This window comes from Canis lupus, chromosome 9 (genome assembly GCF_003254725.2).
Source record: "Canis lupus dingo isolate Sandy chromosome 9, ASM325472v2, whole genome shotgun sequence".
Classification (NCBI taxonomy): Eukaryota; Metazoa; Chordata; class Mammalia; order Carnivora; family Canidae; genus Canis; species Canis lupus.
In genome coordinates, this window is record NC_064251.1 from 28,439,234 (window position 1) to 28,455,042 (window position 15,809).

Below are 15,809 nucleotides of genomic sequence, written 5' to 3' on the forward strand. Positions count from 1 at the left end.
AGAGATGGGGGATTGTGTATGGGTGGCAATGTGCATGTAACTTCTGCTTATTTTCCATGGACCAACCTCTGTTGTTATGGACTGAATGTTTGTGTCCCCACAAAATCCATGTGTAGATGTGAAGGTCATAGGAGGTGGGGCCTTTGGGATTTAATTAGGATTAGATGAGGTCATGAGGGTGAGGTCCTTATGATGGCATTCATCAGCGTCCTTATAAGAAGAGATCAGAGCATCCCCCCTCTCTCCCCACCATGTGATGATACAACAAAAAGACAGTGGCTGCATACCAGGGAGAGAGCTTTCACCAGAAAGAGATTGGAACCAAATCAGACAGCACCTTGATCTTTGACTTCCTAGCTGATCCAAAACTGGGAGAAATAAATTTAATTGTTCTGTTGTTTAAGCCACCTATTTAATGGCATTTTGTTATAACATCCTGAGCTGACTGACTATCCTCTGGTTACCAGGTACCTATTTTGTCCTCACACGTGGAAGATACTCCAAAGCCTTATCTAGTCACATCCTCAAACTCCAAGTGCAGGATCTCTGGCTGATGATATGCACTTGTCTCCATTAGATCTGCATGTGGCTCCTATGGACATATGAAGATAAACTGAAAAGATGATTGTCCCCTTTGCAAATTCCAACATTCTATGCACAGCAGGGACTGGATAACTCACAAAGAACTCCCATTCATGAAATGGAAAGGTGGGAACTGCATATGGCTGGTCCAGAGCAAGAAGGAGATTTTGTCAGGCAGGTGGGGTGAGGCCCCTCTGTCTAGCAGTAGGAAGTTTTTCGAATTGACCTGACTCTGATTTGAGTGAAGAATTGCCTTGTTCATTGTGCTCTATGACTACTATTCTCCCCTCTGTGAGGGTCTACCAAGTCCCTTTCCTCCACAGTCCCCTGAAGTAGGCTTTAGGAGGATACCCCTTCTTGGGGACTGTAGAGCTTTCCTGGTCTGGTACCAAATCAAACAAATCTGGGCAGTCACAGACTTCTTTGGGGGAAAAAAAATCTCAGAAGCTTAATTCTCTTCTTGTCTCTTTGCTTCCACGTTGTCCTAAGTACTAGGAACCATCCTCTAAATCCCTTCTAGCCACAATTCTCCAATTTGGCTTATTTCTTTGTATCCTTGTTTCATTTGGATGACATCTGCAAAAATATGCTTTAGTGGGAAGATGCCTCTCCTTAATCTAACCTTTATCCCAGGGCAGGGTCTTGCTCTAGAAGGCAACCTATAGAATGGGAGAAGATATTTGCAAATGACATATCAGATAAAGGCCTACTATCCAAAATCTATAAAGAACTCTTCAAACTCAACACACAAAAACCAAAAAAATCCAGTCAAGAAATGGGCAGAAGACATGAACAGATATTTCTCCAAAGGAGACATACAAATGACTAACAGACACATGAAAAAACACTCAACGTCACTCATCATCAGGGAAATACAAATTGAAACCACAATGAAATATCACCTCATAACCAGTCAGAATGGCTAAAATGAACAACTCAGGAAATGACAGATGTTGGCGAGATGCAGAAAAAGGTGAACCCTCTTGCACTATTGGTGGGAATGCAAGCTGATGCAGCCACTCTGGAAAACAGCATAGAGGTTCCTCAAAAAGGTAAAAATAGAAATACCCTATGACCTAGCAATTACACTAGTAAGTATTTATTCAAAGGATACAAAAATATTGATTTGAAGGGGTACATGCACCCCAATGTTTATAGCAAAAATATCCACAATAGCCAAACAATAGTAAGAGCCCAGATGCCCATTGAAAGATGAATGGATAAAGAAGACGTGTATATATACAATAGGATATTGCTCAGCCATCAAAAAGAATGAAATCTTGCCATTTGCAATGATGTGAATGGAACTGGAGGGTATTATGCTGAGTGAAATAAGCCAATCGGAGAAAGACAATTATATAGTTTCACTCATTTGAGGAATTTAAGAAACAAAACTGACAAACATAGGAGAATGGAGGAAAACATAAAATAAAAATAATAACAGAGAAAGAGGCAAACCATAATAGGCCCATGACTATAGGGAACAGAGGGTTGCTGGAGGGGAGGTGGTGGTGGGATGGAGTAATTGGGTGATGGGCATTAAGGAGGGCATGTGATGTAGCACCAGGTGTTATGTGCATTTGATGAATTAGTAAATTCTAACCCTGAAACTAATAATACACTGTATTTTAACTAACTTGAATTTAAAGAAAAAAATAAAATTTTATTCATTCTTATCTATGACTAGCTGGTGTCTTAAAATAGCAGGCTTTTCCAATCTTTAGAGGCTCAAAATTCAATCTTTCTTTCTACCCCCTCCCTCTCTTTTTATTAAAAACCAAAAGATATCTGGGTCTTTTCTCAACCACTTGTCTAGAGCTACAGGCTCAGTTGGCACGTGATCTGCCTTCCAGGTTATGGCACATAACAGTTTTCACGTTTTGATGTTGAATATTATGGGCCTCACAGATTCCTCTCTGCCTACCACCTGATTGCTAAGCCAATGCTGTGTATTTCAGGTTTTTATTATACCAATATTCCTCCCCAAGTTACAAACTTCCATATTAGGCAAAGTAGTGCTAGCTGCTGTAACAAATAATCCTCCAAATTCCCGTGGCTCATCACAGTAGGAGTTTCTTTCTTTCTCATGTAAAGTTCAAATGGGTATTCCTAATCATCAGGTGGTTCTTCTACAAGCAGAGATCAGCAACCTGGGTTCATTTTATTTTGAGGCTTCAGAGTCCTCTCCCGTCAGAACATGGAGAAAGGGTTTAGGTGGTCATGCCAGGGAGGTATCTATGGGCCAGTCCTGATGTGAGTGGCCTTCTGCTCACATTTCATTGGCTAGAACTTGGTCATTCTGATTTGCACAGGAGGTTATACCTAATTGCAAAGGAGGTTGGGAAACGTGGTCTAGTTTATATCCAGTAAGAGGAGAAATTGAGTTTGCTAAAGAGTGAGCCAGACTTTGCCAATCATCTTTACTTAACTGTCTTGTGCATGTGCTTTAATATTGTGACTTCCTTTGGATCCTTTTGGAAACAGGCATGTTATAAACTAATTTTAAAAGATATACGATCTGCCTCTCTTCTTCCAGATTTTTTTTCCCTATAAAATATAAGGCAGGGGAAAATTATTTAATGGTTTCTTCTCAGTTTGAAAGTCTATCAATTTGGGTTCATCAGTGGTAATGGTCAGACCATCAAAAGACTCCTGAGCACCTAATTCCAGTTTGGAGACTTTTTCCAGGGTCCACTTTCTTCTTCCTTTTCAAATGGCCTTATTCTTCTGCACCTTCTTAATCACTGACCAACCTCTCATCTCACTTGTTTTGGATTCAAGGGTGAGGCTTTTGTCTATGTACTTCCATTTTGATTAATCACTCTTTCTTGAAACTTCTTTGAGTCACAGCTTGCACCCAGTTAGCCCTGTGCTTTTGCTCCTGCTTATCTGGGATAAAAAAAAGTATGAAGGCTCTGGTGTTCCAAGACAACCTATCCTGGGCACAATATTTGGCAGGCTGCACATTGAGAAGTTCTAGTGGATGGCAAGATCCTTAATCTGGGCGCTTGTTCACCCCCCTCCCCTGCACCCTGTCCTTTGATCTGGCTGCCCTTGCAGCACTCGGGGACTACCCAACTGCCTCCTGATGGGCCATCTGTAGGCACATTTGCTTTCTGGCAAATTTCTTTGCATAAGCGGCTTTTAAGCATGATTTGTGTGACTGATCCAGGTTTCTGATTTCAAATCACATCCTGAATATTTACTGTCCCTCTTTTGTTCACTATTTTCTACAAAACTGGAACCCTTTTATTCCCCCCTGTCAATATACTCTTCCTAGCCTTTTGCATAATAAAAAGCTTGGGTTTCAGCATTAATCATTGTGATTAATGTGATTCCACTAATAACCTTTTTCTACTTGGGAAGGCTCCAATTATGACTATATTTTGTGTTTGGCCTTGGGCCAGTTTCTAACCCAGTGATCCAGGTTTTCATTGGTTTCATGATTCCACAGCATGGACATTAACCTCTCCTGATCCACTTTCTCCTCCATATTTCAGCAGAGCCCATCCTCCAGACCTTCTGCTGACCCACCTTTGGATATAATGAGACTGGCTGCTTGGGGAGGGAAGGTCTGCCTCTCTCACATTCTCAGTATGCTCAGACACAAGCCTATTCAGGGATTCTTGATGGTTCCCCCAAAGGTGATATCAAGCCACATTTAGGCTTCATAATTCTTTGGCTTATCATTCACCCTTATAATTAGTAATGGAACCTTGCCAGAAACTTAAAAAAATTATGTTCTTCAAGGAGACTTTTCAAAGGACTCTTCAGTTTAAACTATTCAAAAGCTCTGGTCTCCTCTCAGACACAGTAGGGGAAATAGACTAGCTCTTCAGGGACATAGTAGGGAAAAGAATATTGTCTTCAAGGTCAGGATTAGTTGTGAGACCCTGAGAAAATTATTTAACTTCTATGAGTCTCAATTTCCTCATTTGTGAAATGGGACGATGATAGCTTTGCAGGAATGGGATGAAGGTTAAATTGAAAAGTGTATCTAAAGAGACTAGTGGTTCCATTTCCACTAATACAATAATTTAAGTGGTCTGAAAACCTTCCTACTAGAAAATGCCTAGAAATGTTGAGGAGACTATAACAAACATCCTTTGAAATGCCTAAAAAGTAAGAGAGAATTCCCAGAAGCTGGGAACAGAAGGGACTAAAGACAAGGGCTGATGGCCCAGCAAGTCTTGGGAAGTGAGAGTTTACTGTTTCTGATCCACAAAGGTTTTGGACCATAAAGCTCACATAGAGATGGGAGATGAGGTTTTGGGCTCTTGCATGGCAGGGAATTGGAACTGAGGCTGCTGAAAACGTCTGGGGCACTTGAAAGGCTATATCCTTGAAGAAACAGCTAGATATTATATTCCATTGCAGAGATACTGCAATGGACTTTATCTGTCTCCTCCTGGGTTCTGAGTGGGGGTAAATTTCCTCTTGAGAATTCATAGCAGTATCCATTTATAACAAACTCCTTGCACAAGCCTAGGGTTTTTTAAAAAAATATTTTTTTTACTTATTCATGAGAGACACAGAGAGGCAGAGACATAGGCAGAAAGAGAAGCAGGCTCCCTGTGGAGAGACCGATGTGGGACTCGATCCCAGGACCCCAGGATCATGGCCTGAGCCAAAGGAAGATGCTCAACCACTGAGCCACCCAGGCATCCCAAGTCTGGGGCTCTAATGTAGACTGCCTGCATGGTCTTAGAAACCCCTACGCCAAAATCACCACTTGTTCCAAGCAGGTGATACTCTCAGGATGACTACAGTTGCAAATATAAAACTACCTTAGAAACCTGGGTAGATTTTTAACTCTTCCCACTTGGTATTTCCACAGAAAAAGCCCCACTAGAATTTAGCTCAATAACCAAATTACAAAATGCACAAGGAAAGCACCTGCCATATCTAAGAGTTATCAGGTAAAACATAAGTTTGGAGTCCAGGAGCTCCCAATCACAGAGCTATTTGATAGAGACCACGAAATGAGAACACTCAAAAATTGTCAAAATTATAGTAGGAAGAAGTGAGAATGTGGGAAAAGAATGAAGCAGTATAGTCAAAGAGAACCTATAGAAATGAAAAATTCAGTCATTGAGATGAAAACTCAATGGGCAGAGTAAAGAATGTATTGGCTATGGTGGCAAGAATACAAGGAAACTCAAATGCTTCCAATCATTAGGTGCTCAGAAATTCAGTCCGTAATTCCTATTTGGGAAACATTGAGGTGTTTATTTTCTCTTTGTGGTATACTTGAAGGTGAAGAGGGGTTAGAAATGTCCACATCTATTTTCAGATCTGCAAATTAAATTGTGAGTTCCATGTGTCTTTAGTGTGGTTAATCACTACTGTGGTACCATTTTCTCTATGGTGGTTCTTTCTCTTTCACCTTCCTTCATTCTCATCAACACCAGGAGTTCATGGCCTTATGCTTTCACTCCACTTCCCCTGCCAGAATGTCATCCCAGGAGAGGACCTTACAGATCTACATACAGCATAGGGTGCTGGAAAATGTTCAGGATTAGGAATCTGAAAACTTGGGCTTGAGAAGTGGCTCCATCACTGAAGAGGTATCTATAAAATTGGAATCATAACCCCTTTTCTTTTTCTTAAAGATTTTATGTATTTATTTGAGAGAGATCAAGCACAGAGCGAGAGTGAGAGGGAGAAGCAGACTCCCTGCTGAGCAGAGAGCCCAATGCGGGGCTCAATCCTAGGACCCTGAGATCATGACCTTGAGCCAAAGGCAGACACTTAGCCGACTGAGCCACCCAGGTGCACCTCATGTTCCCTTTTCTTATTCTACAGAGTGATTGACAAGATGAGCTAGATCCTGTTTTGACAGCATATTGTAAGTGGCAAAGGATGATACAAATTACAAAGTTGCTATTATTGCTGCTCCTATCAAGAAATGATTAGAAGGCTCAGGGGCTATTTCTTTCATGACCATTTGCTTTCAACAGGGAAGCCTATAAACTAAATGAACAGGTCTTCAATGATAGGAGTTCAGACATTGGTGGGCAACATGGGAAGCATTTGTGGAACCTTCTTATTAACCCTGAAATCACACCAAATAGGCAATTATCTTCCTTGTTCAATTTGTAGCTCATATATTCCACATGTACTTGGGGGTAGGTAGTATGGGGTGATAAAGGGTGATAAGCTTCTGCAAAGTGACTGTGCATATCAAAATTGAGTTTCGAAAGGCAAAGTTGGGCTTAGAGGGGGAAAGTGTCTGTGTCTCTGTTCCTCCCTAGCACAAGTGAGTTCTCATAGTTGAGCATTTTAATGTTCGTTTTCTGTTTGCATTACCTACTCCATGAAGAGTCATATTCTTATTCTTTGCCAATTTTCTTCTCTCTGCTGGGTAGTTTATCTTTTTCTTATTGATTTAGCAGGTTCTCTTTCTATATGAAAGGAATTATATCTTTATTTATAATACTATTTACAAATTTTTCTCTGGTTTTAATGTACCTTTTAACTTGGCTAATGTTTCAAAGATTTAGAAACATTTTTACTTCCAGGCTTTGTACCATTTTTATTGTCTTACATGGATTTTTTTAAAGACTTTATTTATTTAAAGAGAACCCACGTGTGCAAGTGGGGAGAGGGGTCAGAGGGAGAGAGAGAGAATCTCAAGCAGACTTCCTGCTAAGCATGGAGCCCAGCGCAGGGCTTGATCTCAACACTCTGAGATCCTGACCTGAGCGGGAATCGAGAGTTGGACACTCAATTGACTGAGCCACCCAGGTGCCCCTGGCATGGATTCTCATGAGACTTTTGTGGTTTTACTTTGGTGTGAGATGTAAAATATGAATCCAAAAAAGAGTGAAGAATTTCTTTGTATCTAGATGAAGTTTCTATTACTTCTCCTTTCCCTAAAGAGTCCTTAGAGGTCTGAGCAATCTCTTTCCTTTCAGAAACTTCAGAGATCTCTCAGATATGTGGGCAGATTTGGTTCTAGCCTGTGCAGTTTACATGGGAAAGGGGCATTAAAAAAAATTCTTCTATTTGCTGTACTCCTTTGAGAATTATTTCCAACAGAGATCAGGTTTCTCTATTATTAAATATCTAAAAAGTTTAGTGGGTGATACAAAGTCATAGATGTATTTCCAATGTATCAGCTAACCAGAGACAGCTAGGGAAAGTCTCTGTGCAGCAGTAAATGTGAGGTGGTGAGAGGGTGGGTGGCTGGAGCTGAAGGAGGCAGAGGGCGGAACTGCTGGACTGAACAGGGTTCGCCCACAATGGTATAAGTGGTAAAGCAGATTCCCGATGCAGGGTGTCATCAGACCCCATTGCAGGTAACAGATTGAACACCCCTCCTTTCTCCAGCTCGCTGGAAAGGGGGGTTACCTATGTGAGGATGACGGTCTTGGATGGAGTCGGTGGGAGGAAAGAAAACACCATGGACCCCATGGTGTTGTGCATGTGAGCAAGATCTCACCTGTCACCTAAGCTTTTTCTCATTCCCTTCTTCATCTTGTTTCCTTCCTTTCTTCTACTTCTCTTCCGGCAGCTTCCCTGGCAGTCTGCATGCAGTGGTGGTGCAGGAAGTAGGGGGATTTTCTTCACTCCTATTGGAGATCAGCTCACCTCTAACCCCCATGGGGGACCTCTTATCTTCCATGCAACAGAGCTGATCACACTTACTGAAGTGGATCAGGCAGGTCCCAACCCCCCCCCCCAACCTCTTTTAGAGATGGAGAGGGGAGGGGCAGAGGGAGAGGGAGAAAGAAGATCTCCAGCAGACTCCCATGCTGAGCAGGGAGCCCTCCGTGGGGCTCGATCTTATAACCTTGAGACGAAATCAAGAGTGGGAAGCTTAATCCACTGAGCCACCCAGGTGGCCCTTCCAATCTTCTCTTTATAGGGGATACAAGGAGCTATTTTTGCTTCTCCAAAGCTGGATGATTTCCTGAAGTGGTGCTGCTCATAGGTCCTTGATAGAAAACCACCACAGCAGTGCTCCCCTGTTTGCCAGGACCAAAGGGTAGGGAAACGCAGTCCAGGGGAGCAGTTTCATATATATTAGCTAAGGCTGTAGCATGGAAGTATAGAATTTCAGGGTCTCTGCAATGATTGATTGAAATTATCTCATTTTACTGATAAGAAACAAAAAGTAAATCACTTAGTTGTCCAAGGTCACAGAAGTTAGCAGAGCCAGAACTTGATCCCAAGTCTTTTGACTTGAATTCATTTAATCTTGTAATAGGTCATGTAAGACCTGAAATCCTAAATTGAAAGCTGCCTGATTGTTGCTATATGAAGTGTCAGAATTTTGTGATGCCTGGGTGGCTCAGTGGTTGAGCGTCTGTCTTGGCTCAGGGCATGATCCCGAGTCTGGGATCGAGTCCTGCATCGGGCTAGCTGTGAGGATCCCTCTTCTCCCGTTGCCTATGTCTCTGCCTCCCTCTCCCTCCCTCTCTCTCTCTCTCTCTCTCTCTGTATCTCATGAATAAATAAATAAAATATTAAAAAAAAGAAGTGTCAGAACTTCTAGATGGGTTAGATTGGGGGTGTGTGTGGATATGATAGTTGCTCACCTGATAGCTCTTCTCCCATTTTTTAAAAAAAGATTTTATTCATGGCTCTATGCTGGCAGCCTGAAGTGGGACTCGATCCCAGGTCTCCAGGATCATGCCCTGAGCCAAAGGCAGATGCTAAACTGCTGAGCCACCCAGGGATCCCCTCTTCTCCCATTTTTATTATTAACAGAACCCAAGCTAAAAGATAATGGAGTGTCCACTAAAAAAGCACATTTCCATTTTGCAGATGGGATGAGCATGTGATTAGTTGTAGACATGCAATGTCTACTTTCTGAGGGGATTAAGCCACTGTAAGTAGATCTTTCTGTTATTTGCATATTCCTGTGATATTATCCCCAAAGAAATCTCTCTCTTTGTATATGCTCTAATTCCTAGAAAATAGCCTTATAACTTTACTAAACAGCACTGAATATGTTAGCAAACAGATTATTAGAGGGTGAAATTATTTACATTACCAAAAGATTTTTTTATATTACAAAAGGATCACAGGATCCATTTCAACTGCATCTTTTTCAGTGTTTGTTTATAGATCATTTCATATTTAACAGAGGAGAAACTAAAAGCTGAGCTGTTCCATGCTACTGCGGATTAAGAATCAATCAGAAACAAAGATAAAACAAATCTGAAAGTATAATGCTCAAAAAAGACATTCACATTACTACTTAATTGTTCTTCTCCTCCTCCTGCTCTCCTTCTTCCTCCCCCCATACCCCACTTCTTTTTCTTTTTTTAACCAGGCAGGAAACTCAAACATGATGTGTCCTGGTTCAATGCCAGATGCCTAGCACCTTAGTAGAGTAAAACTGAACACATTTCTTACCACATATCATTTTTACATGAAACTTACTCTTCAGGTATTTTTCTGCCTTTCTATTAAAAGCCCCTCTAACCCTCCTGGATGCCCAGACTTGAAATCTCCATCTTTTTTCTTTCCCCATCCCAACATTCAATCAGTTGTCAAACCTTGAGTGGGTGGGTGGGGAATGGAGAGAAGGATCCCGAAGTGGATTTATCCAGTTGTTCTCTGTAACCTCAGTCACACATGCTCTTTGGTCTGACCACTCATTAGCTGCTTGCATGGGAAATATCAATTTGTGTGATGGTGACATTTGAGGCTTACATGATTGCTTTGATATATTAGTTTTGGAGACCAAACACTCCAATTATAGCCAACAGAACACTTTTAATTGGGACTCAGAGGTAAAAGGACTTTCTGTTGCCATAGTTTCAGAGGCGCATATGTGGTCAAGCTGCCTAAAGCTGGATTTATTTTCAGATGTAAGATATTACTGACAGTGAGCTCTAGTGACTAAGGGACATCTGCTGTTCTGGTAGGGGTGGAGTGTGATCTTGAGGCTAGGCTAAAACCGAGCTCTTAGGCAGGGCACATTCTGTAATGGTGATGCTTTCAGTGCCTTCAATTTCCTATCCTTGGATTGTGAGTATATGTCTTAAGAAGAAATATTAACCTATACCGCTGTGAGTACTTTGCCAATAGACTAATATTCTGAGCTTCAGAAAAAAGAAAGGGAGGAAGAAAGAAAGAAAAGAAAAAAAAAAAAACAGGAAAGGATACTTCTAAGCAAGTTAGTGACTTTAGCATCTTGATCTAGTTCCTGTAGTTGGAGAATCTCATGGACACAGCCAAGGGTATAAAAGGAAGAAAAACCTGCACCTGACCCTAGAAATGCTTGTAGCCATATGCCTGTGAGAGACCACAGACTTTCTGCTAAGAATGGATCAAAAGAACGACTGATTGGACTCATGACTTCTTTTATGCTTAAAACCAGCTTGCCTAAGGAGGAGAGTAGGAGAGATTTCTTTGGAATTTAGCAACTCCCTTTCATTCTGAGAGGAGGCCAACAGGAGGCAAGGGTGGGCTGCAGGCAGTTGAGTCTCCAGTTGAGTTGTATCTGGATCCTGCAAGAAGAAGCTCATTAAGTGCCCTGTGCCCCCTGGTACCTGCTTACAGATGGCATTTGACACAGACGTCTCCGTCAGGCAAACACAGGGCACTCCCCAGCAACTCTTGGCGGCCACTCCAGCATGGCAGAGAGAATTGTTAACACAGAGATTTAAAATTTCTGCTGTGATATTTGACAGCCTCAGCTACTTCCCTCATTCTGCTGGATCTCTGGAATTCTGCAGTAAACTTATTCTCTTCTCCCTTCATCAGGGTTAAAGGCTGGTTAAAAATGGGGCTATAAAACCATCTCACCTTCTAAAACAGGGAAATTGCATAGGCCATGTTTTCTAAGTATGGCGTTATTAATAAATAAGAGTTGCACTAAAAACTCAACCACTTGAAAATTAAAAACAAAACAGAACAAATGCAAAACAGTCACTTAAATGCTGCCTAGGTCAAGGGGAATATGAGAAGTACAATTAGAGTATAATTAGACAATGATGACATTAGGGATGCTGGATGTTAAAATATGCAGGATGACTAAAATTGTACTCAGGGAAAATGCATAGCCTGAAATACCTTACTTTTAAATAAGGAACAACTGCATGCAGGATTTAATTCAATAATTAGAAAACAAAATAGACTTATGTAAATCAAATCAAAATTATGGGCAGTCTTAAAAATTGTAATATCGTAGACAAGTTGCTAGCCACTCAAATCAAGAATTAGGAGAAAACATAAGCATACGAAATGAGGCATTAGAAAGAGCATATAGCAACTGATATTAAACCAGGATATTCAGGGGCATCTGGGTGGCTCAGTGGTTGAGCGTTTGCCTTTGGCCCAGGTTGTAATCCTGGGGTCCTGGGATCGAGTTCTGCATTCAGGCTCCCTACAGGAAGTCTGCTCCTCTCTCTGCCTATGTCTCTGCCTCTCTCTCTGTGTCTCTCATGAATAAATAAATAAAATCTTTAAAAAAAACCTTGGGATAGTCAATTCCACTACACAGAAACAAATTTGAGATTCCAAGAAATACATGAATTTCTGAGACAACATAAATTAATAAATAATTTGCTCAACAAGAAGGAGAAACCCTGAATAGCCCATTAGCCAGGGAGAAATTTTATTTTTTTCCAGTTTTATTATTGACTATAAGTTTAAGGTATACAATGTCATAATATATATATCAAAATGATATAGATGTTGAAATTACATCTATTTATCAAAATGATTACCACAATAAGGCTGATTAACACCTCCATCTTCTCACAATTTTACAGTTTTTGTGTGTGCCCTTATAAAAGAGACCAGGGAGAAACCTTGCTCTTTCTGACATGGTGAGGACACAGGGAGAAAGAAGACTGCTCTCTATGATCCAGAATGGACTCTTGCCAGACACTGAATCTGCCCACACTTTGATCTAGGACTTTCCAACTCCCAGAACTGTGAGAAATAAATTTCTATTATTTAAGCTACCTAGTCTATTGTATATTATAGCAGCTCAAATGGACAAAGATATGGACATAAATGGGAAAATTGGTGAAATCCAAATAAAGTCTGGAATTTGGTTAATAGTAACCTCACAATGTCAGCTGCTTAGTTTTGACAAAGGTGCCTGGTGCTGTTAAGAGACTGGTGTTGGGGAAAACTGGTGAGGAGTGTACTGGAAATCTCTGCACTGTCTTTGCAACTTTTCTGTAAATCCAACACTACTATAAAATTAAAAGTTTATTTAACAATTGATATGTCACTTACTTTCACAGATATTGTGACAATTAAAGGTAATACGGTAAGTAAGCACTTAGCAATACTCAATAAGGAATAGCCATACGGAGCTAGCTTCACCTTGAGCTGGAGAGATCTTTTTTCTCCCCATTGGTGCGTCTCAATAAACAACAATGTAGGGAATAGATGCAGTAGCTTTCCATCTCGCCCTGAGCCCCTTTCTCCCCACTCCCTGTCCTGCCCAGCAGTAGAAACCTTCCCACACAGCTACGGCAACTTTTTAGTAGTTTGGACCAAGATTTATTGTCAACGGCCAACAGCCAATTGCCTCTTTTTCTTTCTTTCTTTCTTTCTTTCTTTCTTTCTTTCTTTCTTTCTTTCTTTCTTTCTCTCTTTCTTTTTCTTTCTCTTTCTTTCTTCTTTCTTTCTCCTTCCTTTCTCCTTTCTTTCTTTCTTTCTTTTTCTTTCTTTCTTTCTTTCTTTCTTTCTTTCTTTCTTTCTTCTTCTTTCTTTCTTTCTTTCTTTCTTTCTTTCTTTCTTTCTTTCTTTTCTTTCTTTCTTTCCTTTATCTTCCTTCCTTCCTTTCTTTTTTTAAAATTCCAGGTATAAATGAGATCATATGGTATTTGTCTTTCTCTGACTTATTCACTTAGCATAATGTCCTCAAGTTCCATCCATGTTGTTTCAAATGGTAGAATTTCCTTTTTTTAAATGGTTGAATAATATCCTAATACACACACACACACACACACACACACACACACTCCATTTCTTTCTTTTTTTTTTTTTTTGATTCCCAATCTAGGCATTTTATTAGTATACTGTGATAGATCTGGAGCAGGAATCTGAAAATAGGAAAGTTAGGCCATTTAGACTCAATGACTATAGTAGGTGGCTAGGGCTGCCATAACAAGTACTACAGACCGAGTGGCTTAAACAACAGAATTTATTTTCTTACAGTTTGGGAGGCTGGAAGACCCAGATGAAGGTGTTGGCGCGGTTGCTTGTGGATGGTCATCCTCTCCCTGTGTTTTCGCATGGCTTTTCTTCTATTTGTGTCTGTGTTCTAACCTCCTCTTTTTTTTTAAATTTATTTTTTATTGGTGTTCAATTTACTAACATGCAGAATAACCCCCAGTGCCCGTCACCCATTCACTCCCACCCCCTGCCCTCCTCCCCTTCTACCACCCCTAGTTCGTTTCCCAGAGTTAGCAGTCTTTACATTCTGTCTCCCTTTCTGATATTTCCCACACATTTCTTCTCCCTTCCCTTATATTCCCTTTCACTATTATTTATATTCCCCAAATGAATGAGAACATATAATGTTTGTCCTTCTCCGACTGACTTACTTCACTCAGCATAATACCCTCCAGTTCCATCCACGTTGAAGCAAATGGTGGGTATTTGTCATTTCTAATAGCTGAGTAATATTCCATTGTATACATAAACCACATCTTCTTTATCCATTCATCTTTCGTTGGACACCGAGGCTCCTTCCACAGTTTGGCTATCGTGGCCATTGCTGCTAGAAACATCGGGGTGCAGGTGTCCCGGCGTTTCACTGCATCTGTATCTTTGGGGTAAATTCCCAACAGTGCAATTGCTGGGTCGTAGGGCAGGTCTATTTTTAACTCTTTGAGGAACCTCCACACAGTTTTCCAGGGTGGCTGCACCAGTTCACATTCCCACCAACAGTATAAGAGGGTTCCCTTTTCTCCGCATCCCCTCCAACATTTGTTGTTTCCTGCCTTGTTAATTTGCCCCATTCTCACTGGTGTGAGGTGGTATCTCATTGTGGTTTTGATTTGTATTTCCCTGATGGCAAGTGATGCAGAGCATTTTCTCATATGCATGTTGGCCATGTCTATGTCTTCCTCTGTGAGATTTCTCTTCATGTCTTTTGCCCATTTCATGATTGGATTGTTTGTTTCTTTGGTGTTGAGTTTAATAAGTTCTTTATAGATCTTGGAAACTAGCCCTTTATCTGATAGGTCATTTGCAAATATCTTCTCCCATTCTGTAGGTTGTCTTTGAGTTTTGTTGACTGTATCCTTTGCTGTGCAAAAGCTTCTTATCTTGATGAAGTCCCAATAGTTCATTTTTGCTTTTGTTTCTTTTGCCTTCGTGGATGTATCTTGCAAGAAGTTACTATGGCCGAGTTCAAAAAGGGTGTTGCCTGTGTTCTTCTCTAGGATTTTGATGGAATCTTGTCTCACATTTAGATCTTTCATCCATTTTGAGTTTATCTTTGTGTATGGTGCAAGAGAGTGGTCTAGTTTCATTCTTCTGCATGTGGATGTCCAATTTTCCCAGCACCATTTATTGAAGAGACTGTCTTTCTTCCAATGGATAGTCTTTCCTCCTTTATCGAATATCAGTTGACCATAAAGTTCAGGGTCCACTTCTGGGTTCTCTATTCTGTTCCACTGATCTATGTGTCTGTTTTTGTGCCAGTACCACACTGTCTTGATGACCACAGCTTTGTAGTACAACCTGAAATCTGGCATTGTGATGCCCCCAGATATGGTTTTCTTTTTTAAAATTCCCCTGGCTATTCGGGGTCTTTTCTGATTCCACACAAATCTTAAAATAATTTGTTCTAACTCTCTGAAGAAAGTCCATGGTATTTTGATAGGGATTGCATTAAACGTGTATATTGCCCTGGGTAACATTGACATTTTCACAATATTAATTCTGCCAATCCATGAGCATGGAATATTTTTCCATCTCTTTGTGTCTTCCTCAATTTCTTTCAGAAGTGTTCTGTAGTTTTGAGGGTATAGATCCTTTACATCTTTGGTTAGGTTTATTCCTAGGTATCTTATGCTTTTGGGTGCAATTGTAAATGGGATTGACTCCTTAATTTCTCTTTCTTCAGTCTCATTGTTAGTGTATAGAAATGCCACTGATTTCTGGGCATTGATTTTGTATCCTGCCACGCTACCGAATTGCTGTATGAGTTCTAGCAATCTTGGGGTGGAGACTTTTGGGTTTTCTATGTAGAGTATCATGTCATCGGCAAAGAGGGAGAGTTTGACTACTTCTTTGCC